We start from the raw sequence: 17,624 nt of genomic DNA, 5'->3' as shown, positions 1-17,624 counted from the left end.
ACCCACAACAGAAGAATATCTGTTAGATTATGTGCAAGTCAACTTACGTTTTGACTAGTCACTTCAGTATTTTGCACGCCTTTTTCAAGATATCAACATACTCAGCAAGATCTAATGAAGAGATATACAAATGTATTTCTGAAAAAATGAGACCAAATCCTAGAAAACATATATTGTCAGGTCTCTGAGAGCAGGGCTCCAGATCCTGTCTTCACAGCTTTCCTGCCTGGAGTCCAGGCCAGAACCTCCCTGGGCTGTAGGGCTGGCAGATGCATTTGCTTTGAGAACCACCCCTCATAGAAACCTGCCCTTAAGTCTGGGCAGGCGAATACATGGTCCAGGGTGATGTTAGCTCCTATCACAGAGTGGAGAGAAGGGGGACAAGAGGGAGAAGCATTGACTGCTAGGACTCTGCATTCTGAGAACTTGAAGATTTGAAATACCATTGCCTGGGAGGTAACACAAAGGAAAAAGGATGCAAGCATAGTTTAATTCCTGGAAGCACATGTACGAGTGATGTGTGGTTCTTACTCTCTCTCCTCCTATCTTTCTCATTAATAAATTAATCTCTTATAAAAAATATTTGAAATACCTGAACTAAGGACATACCTATGAAGCTCACTGTACCATTGCTCCATTTTGTCGACTGAACTGAAATCCAAGAGAAGGGCAGAAAAGAAGTTAAAATGCACAAAATTCACACAAACATATTGTGAGTATTTCCCCCACCAATAAAAAGTAAAAAATAAAGAAATAAAATAAAATAAAGTTATCCCTTCCAGGGGGAAATTATCTACAGGAAACAGCAACAACAACAAAATCAACATGTAAACATCAACATCAGGTTGTTATTGGTGGGACTGTGTGAGTCAGGAGGCCTGTCCTGCTCACTGGGTGGTGAGAGGCCCAGCTCTCTGACAGATAGTTTGCTGCGTGTTGGCAAGGAAATCTTCTAGCTGGAGGAGAAATTGGGTTGGGGCTCAGGTGGTGGTGCCAGTGGTTAACTGCACATGTTACCATGCACAAGGACCCAGGTTCAAACCCCTGGTTCCCACCTGCAGAGGGCTTAGAAGCTGCATGTGTTTGCTTGAATCACAACCATTGGGGGACAGTCCAGAGCATACAGCTATCCTTGTGGGGGTCAGAGCACATGTGGCAAATAGACCCCCAGATGGAGCTGTGCCCCCCACCCAGGTGAATCATATGGAGACAGGGCCGGGCTGCAGTCTTACTGAAAAGAGACCACGAAGTTGCGGTCATCCCAGCCCAAGACCAGCGATGTGCGGGCTCTCGCTCCATTCCTTGAGTTGTGTGCCACCCACATGTCCAGCAGGGGCACCCAGTACTTGATTCTGAAGTCACTCTTGAACCTGGAGAGGGAACAGAGCACAGAACAGTTAGCTTGCATCTCCAGCATTCTGGGAGCAGCTGGGTTTCTCCTGGGGATATGGTGGATGTGTTTCTGTGGCTCCTTCCCCTCTGAGCTGAGCCTTGAGAGCACAGCAGAGGGAGGGCTGGGGCCTGAGTGCTGTGTGCTGACTGGAGCCCGGCCCAGGATGTCCCTGAACACTCCTGACCAGTGGGAGGAAAGCAGCAATTTTCCTGAACATTGCAGAACAATTAGATACCCCCCTATATTTATGAGCTCGCTAAGAGAACCTTTCACTCATTTAGCATCTTTCCTGTTGCTTGCTTGTTAGCCATAATGGTCCATGATCATATTTCCCTTATTAATTGTATGGAAATTGCAATTAATATGTTAGTTCATTATTGTCATCCTGAAAGTGCTTGAGGATACTAATAAAAGAAATCATGCATTACAATGTTAGTTAAGAATATTTTCTGGATGTCTGCCCCTCACCACAGAGTTTTTACTTTGGTGCCTTACTTACAAGTTCATCAGGTCCTGCTTTTAGTTTCCCTTTCAGATCTTCTTACTCAACTTCTGTTGATGAGTGTTGATGAGTACATAAATACACAAGTGCCTTCAGAGAACACCCTGGAGACTCTGAACTAAAATGTCACTGCTTCCACTGTGTGTGGGGAACTCGCTTAATAAAATCAGGATGCTGAGCGCACATGTTACAGTGTGCAGGGACCCGTGTTTGAGCCCCTGCTCCCCACCTGCAGGGAGAAAGCTTTGCAAGTGATGAAGCAATGTGGCAGGTGTCTGTCTCACTTCCTCTTTTTTTAAATATTGATTTATTTTTCCCTTTTGTTACCCTTTTTTATTTTGATAGTTATTGTTGTTATTGATGTCATCATTGTTGGATAGGACAGAGAGAAATTGGAGAGAGGAGGGGAATACAGAGAGGGGGAGAGAAAGAGAGAGATTCCTGCAGACCGGAGCCGGGTGGTGGCGCACCTGGTTGAGCGCACATGTTACAATGCACAAGGTGCTGGGTTCAAGCCCCCACTCCCCACCTGCAGGGGGAAACTTCACAAGTGGTGAAGCAGTGCTCGATTTCTGACTGTCTCTATTCAGTAAATAAAGATAATTAAAAAATTAAAAAGAAAAAGACACCCGCAGACCTGCTCCACCGCCTGTGAAGCGACCCACCTGCGGGTGGGGAGCCAGTGTCTTGAACCAGGGTCCTTATGTCAGTCCTTGTGCTTTGCTGCACGTTCGCTTAACCCGATGTGCTACTGCCCGGCACCCATTAATTTTTTGTAATACTGCAGGGCGCTGGGTGGAGGTGGGCCCTTCTCCCTGTGAGGGTGATGGAGAGCTGTAGCCCCCCCCCACCTGCCCTTTGGCCTGGAGCAGAGTCTCCGCTGCCCTTCGTGTGGTCACACACGCGGCTCTTGCTCACCCTCACCCGCTGACAACCTCTCCCTCCATCCACAGCCTGCAGTGACCACGCCAGCTGGGCCTGGGACAGAAATGCGGCCGCAGCCAGGCCGGCGCAGCGCTGGGAGACGCAAACCCAGAGAAGAGGCTGCAGACAGGTAGGCGGACCTCCTCAATCGCTATCCAACAGGCCATGGCCGGTGTGCCGCTGTGTTCCATCGGTGGGGAGCCAGAGACTGGCTACGGAAGAAGGGCAAATGCTAGAAGAAGAAGAAGGTAGGCGGACAGGCTTCCTCCCCCGCCCTCACACTCCATCCCCAGATATCGATTTAGTGGCATCTTTGCAAAGCGGCCAGAACTAGAAACTGTGTCAGCTCTACTGTCATCCCGATCATTGTGAATGATGGGATAATTCCACAGTGGAATTCTTCTAGCATTTGCCCTTCTTCCGTAGCCAGTCAACAGCGTCAGGTTGAGCCTGATGTAAAGTTTTGAGACCTCCTTTGAATCTGGAGAGGTGGCAGTCGTTGACTATGTGGGTCATAGTCTGTCTGTAGCCGCAGGGGCAGTTCGGGTTGTCTCTGGCTCCCCAGCGATGGAACACAGCGGCGCACCGGCCATTGCCTGTTCGATAGCGATTGAGGAGGGCCCAATCATTACGTGCTAGGTCAAAGGCGGGTTCCAGTGATGGAAAGACAAATGTACATGTGCATGGCAAACATTGGATGAATGTCACAACATCCTTTAAAAGAATGAGGATCCCATCAAACATTTCTATTTGCACAAAGTACAAAATAGGCAAAAAGCATCTGAACTGTTGAGCAGGGACCTGAAGGAGACAGGAGGAGCCCTGAGAGCTGCTATGCAGGTGTCTGAGGTGATGCTGGGTTTGGAGGTCAGGTTACTGTATGCAATTTCCTGGAACTCATTATGACGCGTGCTTTTCTTACGTTTATTATTCTTTGAGGAAAGTTTAAATTTTCTTTAAAGGAGGCTTGGTACTCTTCTCTTTTCAGACCCATTAGAATTTTTTTTTTGCCCATTGTATTGTCAGCATCCTGAATTTCATTGGTTGGTAGCCCAATATTAATTCTTTATAATCATTGCTGCTTGGATGTTAAATAAATTATAATTTATTACATCTGAATTGTAAACTTCTGTTGAGCAGAAACTGTGTCATTTTTTTTCAGTGTCTTAAGTGAGATTAGATGGTAACAACTGTTAAATCACTGATACTTTCTCCAACCTCATTTCTCTCTTCCGTACTTTATTGATTTAATAATGATCAACAAGACCTTATTGAAGAGGGGCACAATGCCACACAATTCCCACCACCAGAGTTCCATATCCCATCCCCTCCATTGGAAGCTTCCCTAGTCTTTATCCCTCTGGGAGTATGGACCCAGGATCACTGTTGGGTGCAGAAGGTGGACGTTCTGGCTTCTGTAATTGCTTCTCCGCGAGACATGGGGTTAGCAGGTCGATCCACACTCCCAGTTGTACTTTCTTATTTGTTTAATAGAGTGTCCTCTGGCTCTGTACACATTTTCTTTTTTTTAAATTTTTTGTAAATTATCTTTATTTATTTACTGGATAGAGACAGAGAGCCATCAAGAGGGAATGAGGAGATAGAGAGGGAGGCAGACAGCTGCAGCCCTGCTTCGCCACTAGGGAAGCTTTTCCCCTGCAGATGGGGACCAGGGCCTTGAGCCTGAGTTCTTGTGCACAGTAGCATGTCCGCTTAAGCAGGTGCGCCACCACCCAGACCCTGTGCACATTTCCTCATTTATAAGGAATTTGGTGTGTGAGTACCGTGTGGGTTTTCTTTTTGTTTTGTTTGTTTGTTTTGTGTGTTTTTATTTTTTGTAACACAGAAGTCTAAATTTGTTTGCCTTTGCGATAGCACCAGAGGTTACAAAATATATAAATAAATTGGTTCTTGAGGATTTCAGCTCAGTGGATAAGAGCCAGTAGTCATGATAAAATTTGAGAGTTTCTCTACTGTCATATTGATTTTGAGAGCTCTGCCAAGGTCATCTATCTCTTAGGGCACTATCATGTGAATGGAAAGAATGACAGGCTCTCCTCCTCTCAGGACCACATCACTGTGCAGACGATGGGGCTTAAATACAGTTTCTTGTCCTTTATAATGCAAAGGCCCACGAAGCTGCTCCCCCAGTTCTACTGGCAGATGCTATTTGTCTTCCTAGTGCTCACTGACAGATGAGAGAAAGCTGAGATGGCTGTGCTCCATCGCTCCCCTCAGCTAGTCTTTGAGACAGTGGGTCTCATTCCCTGCAAGGCAACCTGTCAGTAACTCCTACACACACACACAGGTGCCCAAGGAGCATATTTCCACTTGCCCTCAGGAAGATTTTCAGTTTTGCTGGGAAAGGAGTGCTTCAACTTGACTGTCTAGGCAGCAGGCTCTCGAAAGTGCTTGAATGCAAAACACTGTATGTGTGGGTGCCTGCCATGGATTTGCCTCAAAATACGCACAGGATTATTGTGAAATCACTTTTAAATGTTCACTGTGCAACTTAGACATGTGCTTAAAACATTTATAGTGAGGGTGCTGGGCAGTAGTGCAGCAGGTTAAGCGCAAATGGCATAAAGCACAAGGACCAGTGTAAGGATACAGGTTTGAGTCCCCAGCTCCCCACCTAGAGGGGGGTCACTTTGCAAGTGGTGAAGCAGGTGTCTATCTTTCTCACCCCCTCTCTGCCTTCCCCATACAAAGCCAAACAAATTGTTGAGCAATCATGGACCCAAAGCTTGGAATAGTGGAGAGGAAGTGTTAGGGGATACTCACTGCAAACTCTAGTGTACTTCTGCTTTCAGGTATATATTTTGCAGTAGTTTATGGATACATGTGAACATATGCTTTCTCTCACAGAAACTGGTGTATATCTAGGTTTTGGGACTTTGTTGGAAAGTGAACCACCTGAGATGGAATTAGATATACTATGAAAGGAAAGGTCTCACCTGAGTAATGAAGCTGAAGGGTTGTCATTCCACATGTGAAGTCTCTGGACACAGTCTGAAGTGAAGCATCGCTGTGTTGATTAGGTAGTGATTGGCAGATGCAATATTATTTTATACGGATTGGGAGAGGCATACGGGAAAGTGGGACCTATCCAAGGGTTCCAGGACTGGGGGAAGTAGAGGCTCTATAGTGGAGATGTGAGGTTCCTGCTGTCTTAGGGTTCAAAAAGACAATCGATAGTTACTGTTATCATCACATTATTTGGTAATTGGCTTAACTTTGAAAAGGCCTTTTGTTATGGTTTGCTGTACAGTACGCAGTATCTTGTATATAGCTGTGCTATTGGTTGCTTCTGATCTACTTGGTCTAGGCTTTTGAAAGAGTCCACCTATCAAATATACAGCCTATATATTAAAAAGATTCAGTCTGTGTTTTAAAAAACTTCGAGACATACAATTAATTTTCCCCCTCTCATATTAATTAACTAGTGATTTATATGACTACATTTTACTAGGAGTGTACATAAACACCATTCCCACCACCAAAAGACTGGGACCCATCCCTCCCACCCACTCCCACCCCCCACTGGCCCAGGAAGCTGCATGTCTACCCCTCACCACAGGGTTTTTACTTTGGTGCCCTACTTACAATTTGGGTAGGTCCTGCTTTTAGTTTCCCTTTCAGATCTTCTTCCTCAACTTCTGTTGATGAGTGGGATCATCCCATACTCATCTTTATCTTTCTGACTTAGCTCACTTAACATAATTCCTTCTAGTTCTGTCCAAGATGGGTCAGAGAAGGTGGGTTCATTGTTCTTGATAGCTGCATAGTATTCCATTGTGTATATATACCACAGCTTTCTCAGCCACTCATCTGTTGTTGGGCACCTGGGTTGCTTCCAGGTTTTAGCTATTATGAATAGTGCTGCTATGAACATAGGAGTACACACCTCTTTTTGGTTGGGTGTTATGGAGTCCTTGGGGTATAATCCCAGGAGAGGAATTGCTGGATCATATGGAAGGTTCATGTCTAGCCTTGTGAGAGTTTTCCAGACTGCTCTCCATAGAGGCTGTACCAGTTTACATTTCCACCAGCAATGCAAAAGGTTCCTCTGTCCCAACAACCTCTCCAGCATTTGTTGCTGCTGTCCTTTTTGATGTATGCCATTCTTACAGGAGTGAGGTGATATCTTAGTGTTGTCTTAATTTGCATTTCTCTGACAATAAGTGACCTAGAGCAGTTTTTCCTATGTTTGTTAGCCTTTTAGATCTCCTCTGAGATGAATGTTTTGTTCATATCCTCTGCTGTAGTGTATTACACAAATACTCATGTAATTGCAGCTACATAGTGACAAGGTCATGACTTAGGATTAGTTCAAATGAACCTTCTCTTCTAGAGAGTCCACTAGTTCATTTATTAAAATATTAGTGTCTATTAAAACTGTTTTGGCTTGTCACCAGTGTGTTGTGGATGACTATAGCTCAGAAGAGGAGAATGTGTGCATTTGAAATGAATGACCATGAAACATTTTCAATTTATGGTGAGTTGTTGGAGTATTTCACTTGGGATCAGTCCAGATGATTTATGGGCATCTGTCAGTGACTAGTTTTGTTCAGAGGATGGTAACATATCTAGTCAGGCTGTTGATGCCAAGGTCTCCTAGATTGTAAGGTAAAGAAGATGGTGAGGTTAGTCATTTCTGAAACTCCAGCAAGTCAATTCATGGTAATACCCCCATGCTCCACTTTTTTTCTTTATACTCAGAATCTCATACAGATACAACTTCAGTTTCCAATAGCTTTTAATCCAGTTAGAGAGACACACAAAGAAAGAGAGGGAGAGGGAGAGGAAGAGAGAGATAGAGAGAGAGAGAGAGAGAGAGAGACTTACCACAGAACCAGAGCTTTCCCTGGGGCCATACTGTTACCATGGGGTATTCAAGCTTGAACCCAGTCTGCAAGTATGGCAAGGTATGTGCCCAATCTGTTGAGCTGTCTTTCTGTCTAACCCAGCTCCCGTTCTTTCAAAACACGTGGAAAGATGTGTGTAATCCTAAAAAAATTAAAAATATATGTTGTATATGATCCAGTTATCCTCCTTCAGGTTTCTTACCTGAAAAGAAAGCATAAACAGTAATTCAAGAGCCACCTACATCTCCATGTTCATTTCAGTACTATTTACAATATGTGAGAACTGAAAACAACCTATTGCCTATAGAGAGGGGAGTGGATAATGAAAATGTAGTCTGCATACACAATATATATTCAGATCAAAGGAAAAGAAGGCCTGCTGTTTGCAGTAGCCTGGATAGACTTTGTAGATATTATGTCTAGGTGGAGAAAGACAAATGCCTCGTGATTTCACTCATTTGTGATAGATAGAGAAAACAAATGGATGAGTTACACCTCTCCATAGTCTTCCCTTATTAGGGATAGATAGAGACAGGCTGGGGATATGGATCAACTAGCTAACATCCCTGGCCAGTAGAGAAGCAATCATGGAAGCCAGAGCTCCTTCCTTCTGCACCTCAAAAAGAATTTGGGGTTCATACTTCTAGCAGTGGGGGGATGTGAAGGGAAGATGACCAGAGAACGTTGAACCCCAATTCCATCAGGCCAGGAAATGTTTGTCACCAGGAATCTTTGTTTTTTCCCCATCACTGAAGGGAAAAAATCTGGAAATCACCAGAGGAAGTCAGGCAGTGTTTTGCTTATCTGAGAGGGAAGAAGAAAATGAAAATTTGGAAGTCGTAATGGGTGTAGGTGTGACTTAGAAATGGTAATAGTAATGTGTGTAAGTGTGACTTAGAAAGGAAGAGAAGACAGGGTCATATAAGTGAATATAAATGGGCAAAATATATAGAGATAGGTAGGTAGGTAGGTAGATAGATAGATAGATTGGATGATAGATAATAGTCAGTCCTTCCCTGGGCAGATGACCTCATAAATGTATCCTGTAACCTCATCTCTCCTGATCCCTAACCCACTAGGGAAAGATAGAAATAGGTTGGGAGCATGGATCAACATGTCAGTGTCCATGCCCAGCAGAGAAACAATTACAGAAGCCAGAGTCCATGGCCAGCAGAGAAACAATTACAGAAGCCAGACTGTCCACATTCTGCACCCCAAAAAAGAATTTTGGTCCATACTCCCAGATGGAGAAACAATAGGAAAGTTTCCAATGGATGAGATGGGACACAGAACTCTATTGATGGAAGCTGTATGGAATTATTCTCCTATTACAATTATACCTTTTACAATCTAGTAAATCAATATTAATCACTAAAAAACATAAAAATATATAGTCAATCCATATCTGTGACTTTGGGAGAACTATTATAATTTCCACTGGAGGGCTGTGGGGACCCAGAACTCTGGTGGTAGGTAGGAACAGTGTGGAATTTTACCTCTATTATCTTTTAATTTTGTAAATCACTATTACATCATTGATAAGCATAAAAAAGCAAGTAGATGAGCTAAATAAAACAGCAATATACTTATAGGCTCTGAAAAACAACTATATGGTAAAAGGAAAGTGTTGGTGAGTGATTGGAGAAGCACACCTTTGATTTTTTTTTTTTTTGTCTTTGTGGAAGAGAATACTCCTTGCTGTGGTGTAAATGAAACAGGGAAATTGCAGAAGGGATAGAGATAAGAACCTGCTGGCCACCTGTTCCAGAGCCTAGTGCCTTGAGGAGCTCAGGCCCTGAAGCTTTTCTGCCAGTTGTGTTATTCCACAGGGCAGGGCGGGGTGGATCTGAAACCCTGGTCATATTCCTTTGCTTTATCCTTCGAGAATGTGTCTGAAAGGAGAAGATCCTTTTCTATTGAAAAAAGAAACCCATAAGGGCAAATCAGCATTAGTTTTGCTGCATTGGGACCATGGGGCAGCTAGGAGGCTCCCACCTAGTGGTACTGAGAAGAAGACGACCATCTCACACCGAGATTCGTTCCACACATCATTTAACCCTAATTTGAATGACCTCCAATGTACACCTAAGTGAACAGCACAACTGCAGTGCATGGAACTCCATGAAATTACCTTTGTCTTTTTGGTACTTTTTTCTTCCCTCAGAAGTGTGTTATATTTCCCTCATTTGTTATTCCAGTTTCTACATTGTGTTTCTAGAAGAATGGATTCACTGTGAGTCCTGACTTTATTGTGCATTTCAGTTCAGGACACTGATGTATTTACATGAGTTGCAGAAAGAGTCCTGACTCCCATACACAACAATCCTGGTCTCTTATTTTTACACTGATAGAATCAGAGAGGGTTGAAAGCAAAGCCACTCGGCCCCTCTCCTTCTAAAAGAATGAAGGCAGCAGAATCCATCTGCTTCTATAGATCCAGCATTCACTGAATGTGTGCAGTGCTCATGTCTCTACTAGAGACATAAATAGAAGGCAACCACAGCACATGAGAGAGTTGTCTGCAGGAGGAAGTAGCTACTGTGAAAAGAGGAAGTGTTCTGGCTGCTGACACACAGGGCTTGACAGGAATCTCTGAGCAGGAGTTTGCAGGAATTGCATAGTAGTACCCAACCTTTCTTTATTTTTCTTTTTGTCTCCAGGGTTATCTCTGGGGCTTGGAGCCTGCACTACAAATCCACTGCTCCTGGAGGCCATTTCCCCCTCTTTTTTGTTGTTGTTGTTATTTTTAACCTGCTGTGCTACTGTCCATCCCTCAGACCCAGCCTTTGTATATCAGAAATAGAGATGAGCAGACATCTGATTTCAAACAGCCCCAACAAAGAAAGGTCCTACGTGCACGTGTGGCCCTGACCATACAGCTGTGTCTTAACTCCCTCCCAATTTGCAGACCCACAAAACATGTCCTATGTCTGTTCATCCCAGAATCTCCTATTTACAGCAGAAACTTGATCCTGGAACAAACAGCTGCACAGACACCACCATACATCAACTGGAAAACCATCAGCATGAGTGTTCATTAGTAGTGAAAAACAACCTCTCAACATCCAGTATTTAAAATTGGAAATGATCTCTTGTCTCCCATTCCCATTCCCCCTAATGGGAAAAATAATAGTAAAATAATAATAAAGTCAAAATATGTTCTATTTTCTATATTCAGAAACTTTAAAATCCAGTCTGCAAAAAGCAGAAGTTGTGAGCACGAGCATGCTTTCCTCTTGCATCTTTTCCTGATTACTATGCCCTGCTGCTATTTGTGAAATTCCAAGCATATGATATTTTGCACAATTTCTTTTTGAGGAGACAGGGCCTTCTACATGCATGATTTCACCAAACTGGGCTCCTTTTTCTTTCTTTTTAAAAAATATTTATTTATTGGGAGTCCGTGGTAGCGCAGTGGGTTGGGCACAGGTGGCGCAAAGCACAAGGATTGGCTGAAGGATCCCGGTTCGAGCCCCCGGCTCCCCACCTGCAGGGGAATCGCTTCACAAGTGGTGAAGCAGGTCTGCAGGTGTCTGTCTTTCTCTCCTCCTCTTTGTCTTCCCCTCCTCTCTCCATTTCTCTGTGAAGCGACTCCCCTGCAAGTGGAGAGCTGAGGGCTCAAACTGGGATCCTTAACGCAGTTCCTTGCACTTGGAGCCACCTGCACTTAACCTGCTGTACCACCACCCAACCCCCTTTTTCTTTTAGATAGAGAAACACCACAGCACCAGGTCTTCCTCTAGTGCTGTAGCATCTCCCAGGCAGTTCCAGGACTCAAACCTGAACTGTGCGCACATAACAAGGCACACGCTTTACCTGGTGAATTATATCCCCAGATCCTTAAACCATGTTTCAAGGTTCATTTTTTATTTATTATACTTGAGAGAGAGTTTCATATGAGATGGGGTGGAGAAACACCAGAGCACCACTTTGGCACATATGCTGCCAGGAGTCAAGCCAGGAATCTTAGGCATGCAGGTCTGGCGCCCTACCAGTTGAGACAACTGCAGTTCTACTTCACTACTCATGAAGCTTCCTTTCTGCAGGTGGGGACTGGGGGCTTGAACCCAGATCTTTGAGCACTGTAATGTATGCACTTAGCCAGGTGGTTGGTAATTGAATGGGGGAAAGGGGTGATTTCTGGACCTTCTTTGAAAGCAACATGTTGTATGATGTGGAATAGCATTTTAGTGTTTCTTGTTAGGTTTTATGATTTAATCATTTTCTAGATATTTGAACTTGGAAGGTAAATGAGACTTCACAAGTGCAGGGTGGTGCCTCCTCATTTTCCTTCTGTTATGCTGTGTCTCCTCCTTTTTCTGGTTCAGCTCATGAGAGGAGGTCAACATGTTTACATGGAAAGTGCACTCATTCCTCTGTGAGCATAGCCCCCTAACACCCCCAAAGCTGTACTGGACAGTGCCTTCCAGGCTACAGGTTTAGGGGACAGGGTTTGAGAGCAGTTGCTTAGCATCATCTTTTTTGGAAATTTATAGAAGACTTTCACATTTCTCCAGGTTTCCTTCCTCTTTCTGTGTCTCTCTATCTGCATGCCTGTCTATATCTCTCCTCTTTTTGAACCACACTCCACATCATGGTATTTTATTTTTATTGGCCTGTTGAAATGCCCATGTTTTAAATTGAGGGCATAGAACATGTCTAGGAAGTAATGAGAATGGCTTTATCTTGTGTGCCCTTTTTGAAGATTAGTCAATAGCTGTGCTCTTTCTCTTTACACTCTGGGTGGACTTAATCTCCTCCACTCTTAAAACGGAATGCATTTGCACTGATGGGCCCACTGTGGGCTTTCAGTCAGCATCTCTGTGGAAGGTGTGCCCTCCAGAAGGCTCCATAGAAGCAGAGGAGCAGAACTGAAGGTGGAAATATGCCCTCAGCTGCAGCTTCTCGGTGGTGCTACTCTCTGTTGACACAATTTTTTTTAACTTTTGTAGATGTCTAGGTCAGTGCTGACCTGTCCCCTGGCCACAGACTCCTTCTTCTGCTGTATCTGTGTTCATCTGCTGCGTACAAATGTTAAAGTTCCTGATCTGAGGATTTGTTGGATTTTGCCTAAAGTGTGCACTGCTTCTCTGAGACTACTACTACTTTTTCAGCTCTTACACGGGAAGCAGGGCAGTGAGTAGGATTTCTTGCTGCTTTATTTCTAGGTTAAATGAGGTTCTGAAGTGGTTGTCATAGAAGAAAAAAAAGTGTTAGAAATTGTTGCTCTTTTTCAAGTCATGTTGGTGTCCTCAGCTGAGAATAAGTTGCACATCTGCCTTTGAGAATTCTAGATGAATCCCACAGATCCTAGAGCCAATTCTCCATGCAGAAGCCCCCACAAGCCACTTAGGGAGATTCAATTCAGATTGAATTGTGGACATGATATATGCAATAATAACTGGGGTGTATTGAAGATTTGCTACAGGTCCTCAGGCATGGTAAGGGCTAGACTGTAATGGATGAATTATTTCCCCTGTCAGTTATACTTCTGATGTCCATTTGTGAGGTTTGCCCCTTGCTTTCAAGAATCTATAGATGATCAGAATGGCAAGTGCCATGCATTGTCCATGGTGCTGCCTGCAGTGGTGATGAAGGTCGTTAGACTCCTGTGCATACATGTTGAGATGACACTGTGCACACCTATCAAGCTGACACCATATATGCATGCCTAATATGATGACACTGTGTAACCTAGTGAGAAGGGGTCAGTGCACACCTTCTGAGACAGTGTGCACACCTAGTGAAATAGACTCAGTGTACACCCTAGCAAAAAGGACTTAGAGCAAGAATGCAGTTGATGATTTTACTAACTAGAAGTAATCTTAAATGTCTTTTCCTAAGTTTCCTTTTCTTGCACCTTCTATTATTTGCCCATAAAGAGAAACCATTTCAAAGTCCTGGTAGAATCATTGGGACCACTTAGAAACAAGTCATTTTTCAGGAATCAAAGAGATACTTCCAGATGTTGAGTTCAACTATGGGTCACCAACTTCAATTTGATCACTGTACTCTCCCAGCGTGCATACACACTCTCACTCTCATGCCTTCCCTCCCTCCCTTACTACCTCTCTCCCCCTGGTGCACTGAGCAGAGCAGCCTCTGTGAAGACTTCTGTGTGCACAGGAGCTCCGCACGCTGGAGCTTTGGGTCCCTAGCGGGCCTTCCAGCGCGGGGCTGCGCGGTCCTGCAGGGAACTTTGCAGTGCCCAGGGCTGGGCTGGAGCGCACTGCGGTGGAGGCCGCAGCCTCCTTGGGACATGCGCCCGGGCCCTCCGCGGTCCCCATGTCCCTGCTTGACCCGCGGGTCCCTGCGCAACAGTTGTCTGTTTGGAGGGACTCGGGGGGTGGGGTGAAGGAGGGCGGGCCAGGGGCCTGGGCTGGGGCGCGCGGTGCGAGGCACCAGGGGCTGAGTGCCCCCCTAGGCATGCAGGGGGCTGGCCCCTCTGGTGGAGCGGGCACTGGCCGCCCCCCAGTGCGCAGGTGCCTCCCTGGGCGCTGAGTGCGCAGGCGCCAGCCGCTGGCACAGAAGGAAACCGGGCTTGAGCGCTGGACCAACAGGAACCCTGACTGACTGACCAAGGGAGCCTCGAGTCTCGGAGGCAACAGGACTAGGAAGCCTGCCTAGGGGCCCGCTAGCCATGTGGCCCGGCCCCTGCTGAGCCTGGAGCACTGGAGGATGTGCACGCTGAGGAAGGTGCGACTGCGGGGCCGGGTCAGGTCGGCGCGGGGGAGGGGGGTGGCGGGTGGCGGTGTAGGGTCCCGGCGGAGCGCGCGGGTGTGGGCGGGGGACCCTGCCGCGAGACTGCGTGGGGGCGGGAGCGCGTAGGTCGCTGCTCCTGAGCCAGAGCGAGGTCCCCCCGCACCTGTGCGTGGGACCGCGAGTTGGCAGCGTGGCCCCGCGCCCCGGCGGCACTGAGTGCCCGGAGCCAGCGCGCGAGTCCTGCACCGTGGCGGGGTCCCTGGGTCCTGGGCTCTGGGGTGCACGGCGGGCGCCGAGTGGGGCGCCACGGAGGTGCGACTGTCCCTCCTTGGCCTTGTAAGCCCAGTAGGCGGGAGACCCATGGAGGGGCTGACCAGCGAGAGGGCTACATGCTGACTGGGACTCGGGTTCTGGCTTAGAAGGGGCAGCCGCCTTGGTGGTGGTGGGGCAGGCGGCACATTGCACCCCCCCCCCAACCTCCTTGGTCAATTCCCTGTGGTGACGCTCTCTGGGACCCGCGGGAAAGGAGAGGTGTGGGGTCGCTGGTGCGGGGTGGCCTGGGCTGCAGCGACTGGGGTGGGGGGAAGGCGTGCGACGGCAGGGGGTAGCCGACGCCCCCCTTTCCAAGTGCAAGAGAGCTTGCCGGGCCTTTTTAGGGGTGGTTGCTAAGCGAGGCGCTACCCAGCGCAGGATTTTGTAACCAAGCCTCCCCTGGCAGAGGCTGTCGCTGCTTGTGCCCCTTCCCTCTCTTGCGAGAGAAATAATGATGTGATGAGCACAGCCCTGTGCGCCATGGCCAGGGTGTGGCGGGTGCGCCCAGGTGGGCTGGCTGGGGTGTGTGTGTAGGGGGGCCGCTGCCCACCGCCTCGCCCCACCCCCACCACCCACCACCGCGATGCGCCCGGGGTGTCGAGACTAATTAGACTTGGGGAGCCTAAAGGAGAGAAGAGTTGCAATAGGTGGGGAGGGGGTGGCGAGCTCTGGCGAGGTGGCAAGCAGAGGGGAACTGCCTGCACCACCCCAGGAAACTCTGGGCTAGTCCTGGATGAGGGACTCCATCAGCCTTTCGCTCTCTGTGAAGGTCTTGGGATTCAGAATCCATGATTTATCAGTGGTGGCAATATTGTATGGATTAACAATATGGCCATTGCCAGCAGAACCGTCTTCAGTGTTGATCGATTCTGCCTGGGCTGCTTTAGGGAGATTGAAGTGCTGTAGCCTCTCCATCACCTTTGGCTGGAGTGTGCTGGGGAGGCCACCTCACCTGCCACTGAACTGGGGGTGGAAGGGGTTGCCAATGGGGGGATGTCTCTGTTCTCACCCAGTCATCAGTTTGGGGGCCCGGAGGCCTGTGCTTCTGATTGACACTCAGGGACTTTAGTCTCCTAAGACTTGAAGACTCTTCTCAGCATAATCGGAGAGTGTCCCTGTGGCACATTCACAGATTCCAAAGCCCAGTTAGCGACAGACCCCCTTTTAGATCCACTTTCACCCCTGGGAGTGACACATTTAGATTTGAGGCTGAGTTGCATTACAGCACAATTTTCAGTTTACCTGCTTTATTTCCCTGGTGAAAGAAAGGTAATAGGTAACCAAGGCAAAAAAAAAAAAAAGGTAAAATGATAAAAACATGATAATTTTTGGCAGGTCAAGTTGTTACTCTAGTTTTTCAAAAAATACCATTAATCAGAATTTTCCAGTAGCCAAATTGTCTTGTGCAGGCAGCTGTGACTCAGAGATTTTGGCTCTAATAGTAATTGTAGAGTGTGCACCATTTCCTTTAGATGGGGTGACTTTTTCATTGCCTGCAAGAGAACAAATGAGAATTATTTTGTACCCCACATCTGGCATTATGGCTAGTGGGTTTCAGGGTGTATGGTGTACTTGGGTACATTTGGACTGAGAGGTAGGGCCTTGCAGGCCTACAGGGACAGGAACAGGAACTACACGCACCAAAGACACTATCTTCTCCACCAACATTTAGAGTCAATTTATCCTCTGTCAGTAGTTCAGCAGACCTGAGGGTTCTTCTCAGTAAAAGTTGTTCAAGGGAACTGCACTTTACACATGCAAATCACTCAGTTCCCTTTATTAACTCTTTCCTCCAGGTTTCTCTGTTCTTGGTTAAGAGTTCATATAAGCCTCAGATGTTTGACTTGTCAAGTCAAACTTGTGTATTGCACTTGAGACTCAGTGGTAACTTGAGTGAGCAAAATGAGTACTATGTCCAGTAACCCAGCAGATGAAATAAAGGTTCTCAGTTCAGCATTCTAAGTCATTGTTTCAAACTCTTAATCATTTATTCCTCCTTCTTCACAAGAACTTTGCACTTATAGTATAATTATCCTTAGTGGTACTGTTTGAGACAAAAATAAACATGTATTCTACTTTCCAGTATTTCTGAATGTTATAGGTTACTTGTGGTAGAAATGAAATTTAACATGTAAAACCCTTCTATAGAATTCGGATTACATTGGTATTTCTCCCCTTTGACATATATAACCTGTAGCTCTCTGTAGTTAGGTTTTTTAAAATGGTATAAGTAACAAAATAAATAATAGCAATTAATAATAATACTCAATAGAAAAAGTCCTTTGGGGGGCCGGCAGTAGTGCTTAAGCATAAATAGTAGGTTAAGCATACATAGTACGAAGTGCAAGGACCTGTGAAAGTATCCCAGTTCAAGCCCCAGCTCCCTACCTAGAGGGGAGTTGCTTCACAGGTAGTGAACCAGGTCTGCAGTCATCTCTTTCTCTTCCCCTATCTTCCCTTCCTCTCTCAATTTCACTCTTTCCTGGGACCAGATGGTGGCACACCTGGTTGAGTGCACATGTTACAATGTGCAAGGACCCAGGTTCGAGCCCGGTCCCCACCTGCAGGGGGAAAGCTTCACAAGTGTTGATGCAGGGCTGCAGGTATCTCTCTGTCTCTCTCCCTCTCTATCACCCTCTTCCCTCTTGATTTCTGGCTGTCTCTATCCGATAAATAAATCAATAAAGATAAAAAAGGGAGTTGGGTGGTAGCGCAAGTGTTAAGCACATGTGGCGCAAAGTGCAAGGACTGGCATAAGAATGCTGGTTCGAACCCCTGGCCCCCCACCTGGAGAGGAGTCACTTCACAAGTGGTGAAGCAGGTCTGGAGGTGTCTCTTTTTCTCTTCCCCCTCTCTGTCTTCCCCTTCTCTCTCCATTTTTGTCTGTCCTATCTAACAATGATGACATCAATAACAACAATAA

This window comes from Erinaceus europaeus (genome assembly GCF_950295315.1).
Source record: "Erinaceus europaeus chromosome 6 unlocalized genomic scaffold, mEriEur2.1 SUPER_6_unloc_3, whole genome shotgun sequence".
Taxonomy (NCBI): Eukaryota; Metazoa; Chordata; class Mammalia; order Eulipotyphla; family Erinaceidae; genus Erinaceus; species Erinaceus europaeus.
The sequence above is the reverse complement of the archived record's forward strand: the minus strand, read 5'-3'. Positions refer to the sequence as shown.